We start from the raw sequence: 6033 nt of genomic DNA on the forward strand, positions 1-6033 counted from the left end.
AGCTCCTCAGAGGAGGATTCAGAGAGAGATGACCAGTCGTATCCCCCCCGAGGTGCATGCTCTAACTTGGCTGGGTTATATTGCTCATATCATGCATATGGTGTCTTGCATTGCCATGCCATCTGCTTAGATTAGACATGCTTTGTGTGAATGCCTCCTGTTTGCTTTCTATATCAGATATGTGAATTATGCAATGCCATGTTTTTCAGCCAGTTATCATATATGTGAATTATGCACCGCTATGGAGCCAGGCATCATATATGTGAATTATCTCATGCCATCTTTTTTTTCATTACGTATTCCATTTGTCGACAATCTGTGTATATTGAACTACTATTCATGTGTATCAGCCATTTGAGCCGGTTATGGAAAAATCTGGAGTGAAAACAAGGTCTTCAGAGCAGGAATGGTACCTGTTGAAGCATATATCTCGATGGTTACAGGGAGCTCCTCAGAGGAGGATTCAGAGATAGATGACCAGTCCTATATCCCACCCGAGGTGTATGCTCTAAGTTGCAATGTTTATATTTCTCATATGATGCATATGGTGTCTTGCATTGCTTAGTTTAGACATCATATGCACAATATTGAATTCTATCTGCTTAGTTTAGAGATCATACATGCGAGTGCCAGCTGCTTAGTATATGAATCAATTATGTCAATTATATCATGCCATCCTGTATACTTAGACAACATGTATGTGAATTATTTCATCCCAACCTATTTTAGAAAGACATCATATAGTTTTGTCATGTCATCATGTTTAGGTACTCATCATATGTTGAATTATGCCATTATATCATGTTAAGTTATCCATCATATATCTGAAACTGTGTCATGCTATCCTGTTTAGTTAGGCATCATATATGTGAAATTGTGTCATGCTGTCCTGTTTGGTTAGACAACATATATGTCAATTACCACATCTGTCTATCATACAATGTTTGTACGTTCAATTTCTTTTCTTGTTTATCAGCCATTTGAATTGGAGGGGGTGATGGCAGTATCTAAGGGAGCAAAAACCCATTCTTCACAAAAGACAATGCTACCCGTCGATGCAGATAGAACCATGGTTGTACTGGCCCACAAACTAGCCCCACCACACATAATCGAGACTCTTCCAGATTGCACACTTACACCGTTGAGCAGAGAACCAGCTACAACCCATCTAACCGCAACCCCAGCGGATAGTAACCCACTTATAGTTGACAAAGCACCATGTCCACCACAGAGTACCCCCACACGAGCAGTTTGTAAAGCTACTGCAGTGCCCAAAGCACGAAGACCACCACAGCTAACCCAAACTCCATGTTTAAAGCAGAAGAGCAACTGTTCTCAGGTCAGATTCCGTAGCTATGGTCCATACTCCTTTGCTGTTGCATCACTGTATTTACTCATGCCAACTACTTTCGAATTTGAAGGATCCAATTGAAACTCCAATGGTGCAACAGGTATGTTTTAAACCTATTTCTTTAACTGGATTGCTGTTCTAACTTCTTGCTCTATGTTGATTTCAGTTTAAGTTGTATAAACAGTTATGTTCTCATGTGATGCACATTACAAGTGCTGCCAATGCTGTGTAGTTTCTCACACTTATATTCTGTCTATGTTGCTGTGTCTTAAAAATATATGAGTTGAACTGTGTCTCTATCTTGATTAGGGAACATAAACTAGAATGATATGGACAATACAGTGACCATAGTACATAGATATATGTTTGTTTCATGCTGTTATCCTGTCCACCTTACTACTGAACTGGTTTACCAAAATGAGTTTCGTATACTACAAGCTAAACCTGTGATGTGTCTGCTTGTTTCTCTTGTAGTATGCAAACAGAATATTGGAGAAGAGCACCCCACTATGCAATGGTAGAGAAAGTAATGCAGATAAGGTTCAAGATAGTGAGACAACCCTGTTCGTCTCCAAGAAAGGTGATAAAAACGATCTTGTAGACAGTGAGAAAACCCCACAGTCCTGCGTTGATGTAGTGTTCGAGTTACTGGCCAGTACCACTGGCACAAGCTCTTTGAATCACTTTGGCTTCTTCAGTCTCAGCTACAAGCTGAAAGGCATCAGTCAGCTGTGCTGCGGCAAGAAGCCGAAGGACTGAGGAAGTCCCTGCAGAATTCAGATGCGTACTTTCTTGTGCAACAGCAAGCGCTGGAGGATTTAAGCGCCAAACAAGAGAAAGTTAATAAGCTTGCTAAGCATCTTGCCAGCATTATGGGTACCCAGGATATTGTTTCTTGAACTCTTCTGAAGTGGTTTCAGTTCTGGACTTGTTTTGCTGTGGCGTTTATATGCTGCTTTGTTCCCTATATTTGCACTAGTGGCGAACTTTGATGCCCAGTGGATGTAATATGTGTAATAGCCGTGATAGCCTAGCATAAGTTGCTTGCTTATTTATTTCCTTGTTGTTTTGTTTATTTGTTTGCTTGTAGTCAGTGCAGTTCTTTTTCTGCGGTTTGCTAGTGGCTGCAATAACCTATTTTTTAAAACTAGGCCACAATAACCATGGGCTAATATTTACTGTAGTGACACTGGGCCTGCTACGGGCCGTAGAAACAGTGAGCCTTCTACGGGCCGTAGAAACAGTAGGCCTTCTACGGGTCGTAGAAACAATGGGCCTTCTACGGGCCGTAGAAACAATGGGCCTTCTACGGGGCGTATCATCAATGGGCCTTATAAAGGCCGTATGATCGATTGGCCAAACATGGGCCAATAACAGGCCGCATTATGGCCGTAAACGGGCTAGAGTTGGAATCGTCCGTTCATGGGCCGACCATAACGGGCCATCGTCAATAGGCCGTATTTGATGACGCTATGAAAACGGCCCAACGTATTAACGGACCACAGACGGGCCGACTGTAACAACGGGCTGAATTTGGCCCACAAGCAGAAAATGACAGTAACGGGCCGTAAGTAAACAAATGCTGGAAATGAGCCGAAGAATAAATGGGCTCTGAGAAGGCCGAAAGATAACATGGGCTGGAAATGGCCCAACGGAATAACGGGCCGTTAATGGGTATAAAGTGATACACTGTTCATTACGGGCCGGTTTCACCACGGGCCGTTAATGGGTATAAAGTGATACACTGTTCATTACGGGCCAGTTTCACCACGAGCCGTTAATGGGTATAAAGTGATACACTATTCATTACGGGCCAGTTTCACCACGGGCCGGTAATAGGCCAAGAGTTACATAGGGCCTCATATTGGCCGAAAGACGTCATGGGTCATACATGGGCCAGAAGTGAAAATGGGCTGGAATCATATTGGATGGCCCAGATGACGCTACTGGGCCTAATTCGGATAGGGCGTAACGGGCCTTGGGTTAGCGGGCTGTAAATGGGCTATATGCGAACAGGCCATTAACAGGCTTTCCATGGGCCGGCCCGCCACCTTTTGACCAAGTCAAACGGGCCAGCCTTTTCACAGGAATGGGCCTCTGTTGGGCCGTGCCACGTGTCGACGTATCATAGGCGCCTTCCGTCCAATGAGTGAATGACATCTGTCCCAACGATGAGCCGACACGTGTTTCCTCCAGCCAATGATGATTTTACACGTGGAAAATCCCCATTGGTCGGGGCTGTTAACGGGTTATCGGATCCAAAACCCGACCCGATAGCTTAACGGCGTTCCGTTATGGTGGATGCCACGTGTCGGTCACCCTTCACGAAAGCACTTCTGTGACGCGCGATTTATCGTCATGGAAGTGGACACTTCCGTGATGATAATTTTGACAATGTCATGGAACACTTCTACGACACCACAGGTATGACTATCTTGATTCTGTCATAAATTTGTCATGGATGTACATGCATGACAGAAAACGCGACCTACTGTGACAAACACGTATCATCACGGAAGTGTATTTTTTTGTAGTGTAGGGTTTGAGAGGAGATGGTGCTGGTGAAGATGTTGATGGAGATTGACCCCCTCACACTGAGAGGATCGATGGTGATGACGATGGCGATGATTTCCCCCTCCTGGAGGGATGTTTTCCCGGCAAAACATCTCCGCCGGAGCCCTAGATTGGTTCCGCTAAGGTTCCGCCTCGTGACGGCGGTGTTTCGTCCCGAAAGCTTGCTTCTGGTTTTTTCCATGGTAAAAGACTTCACATAGCAGAAGATGGCCACCGGAGGCCTGCCAGGGGGCCCACGAGGCAGGGGGCGCGCCCAGGGGGGTAGGGCGCGTCCCCCACCCTCGTGGATGGTGGGTGGCCCCCTCTGGTTGATTCTTTCGCCAGTATTTTTTATTAATTCCAAAAACTGCCTCCATGAAGTTTCAGGACTTTTGGAGCTGTGCAGAATAGGTCTCTAATATTTGCTCCTTTTCCAGCCCAGAATTCCAGCTGCCGGCATTCTCCCTCTTCATGTAAACCTGGTAAAATAAGAGAGAAAAGGCATAAGTATTGTGACATAACGTGTAATAACAGCCCATAATGCAATAAATGTCGATATAAAAGCATGATGCAAAATGGACGTATCAGGGCGCACGAGATGAATATTGCGGAACAATCCACTGGCTAACAAACTTGGCATGGTGAAGGATGGCCTATCTTATTCACCTATCAAGGTGCTTGCTCTAACTTAGCAAGGTTGTATTGGTCGCACATATTTTGCATCTAACCTCTTGCATTACTTCTACTTTGTTACACCATCTGCTTAGTTTAAGCATCATATATGAGTATATGCCATACCTATCCATTTTCTGTACCTATTCCATGTGTCGTCATACTATGTTGTTCCAGTCAAATGTTGTTCTTTCGTAATAGATGTCCAAAAGGACGAGGGTGAGTGCATTCCACAAGGAGTACAAACTAGGTATTTGGAAAAGGTAGTGATACCTGTTAAACCAGATAGATCAGCAGCCACGGAAAACACAGGCCCAACTGTACCACACTTTACCCCTACTCAAGTGGCCAAACCCCTATTAGAACTGCTAAGAGCCCATCGTTAGGTACTGTCTATGATATCAATTCAAAATTTGAACTCCTAAATTTCTGCATGTGCCTTACCTTCTCTCTTGTATGAAAACTAATTTCAGATGAATCTCCTTGCTCAAATGATCATAGGATCTCACGACAATACTGGGCTCTGCATTGCTCTTGTCAGTACCTCTTGCCCTTTATCAGCATACTTACACTCATTGCTATTTGATTATGTAGCATCAACTGTAAATGTTCGCTTCTTTATCCTCCCTTTGCTTGAAATTATAAGATCTATATTTACTCTTAGCTAAATGTAGAATTAACACAATGGTTATGAAGTTTTGGATTGCTCATGTAAGTACATGTTGTCATGTACTCCCTCTGTATCGAATTAATTGTTGATCAATTGGATGTATTTAGAACTTAATAGTGCTAGATACATCCATTTGAGCGACAAGTAATAACGGGCGGTGGTGGTATTACTGTACTTGCATCGCGAGATAGTTGATTGTCTAGCATTACTCTGCATCTTATCTGCCCTGCCCTCCACTTTCTCCAAATTATCATATCTACATTTACTCTTACCAAAATTTTGAATAAAGCCAATGCCACTGCACACGTTGATGTCTGCATTCCTCTTGTCAGTACCTTTTGCCTTGTAACACTGTACTTAATTAATTGCTATTTGATTATGTATCATCAGTCTGCACCTGAGCTTCATTATCCTCTGTTTCTTCCAATATTATTTGATCTATATTTACTCTTTGCAAAATGTAGAATAAAGGCAACGCTTATAAAGAATTTTTCTTTGGGGAATTTATTGAATTATCCTTCCATAAACATGGAGAAGGGCTTTGTCCAACCCGTGTTAACATGTAATGTAAGTTCATCCTTCTCAAGCCTTCAAACTTTGTTCTAGTATAGATTTGGATAGGCATCATTTCCTCCATTGTTGTTTACTTTGCTGTTTACATCTGATTGGATGTTTGCAACAACTACCAGTTTAAAATTGTAGTTGTAAAAACATGTTCCTTATGCAGAACATATCCATTTATTGCTTATATAATTGTGAAACTTGTTACGTGTCTCCTTATTTCTTT

This window comes from Triticum aestivum, chromosome 6D (assembly GCF_018294505.1).
Source record: "Triticum aestivum cultivar Chinese Spring chromosome 6D, IWGSC CS RefSeq v2.1, whole genome shotgun sequence".
Taxonomy (NCBI): Eukaryota; Viridiplantae; Streptophyta; class Magnoliopsida; order Poales; family Poaceae; genus Triticum; species Triticum aestivum.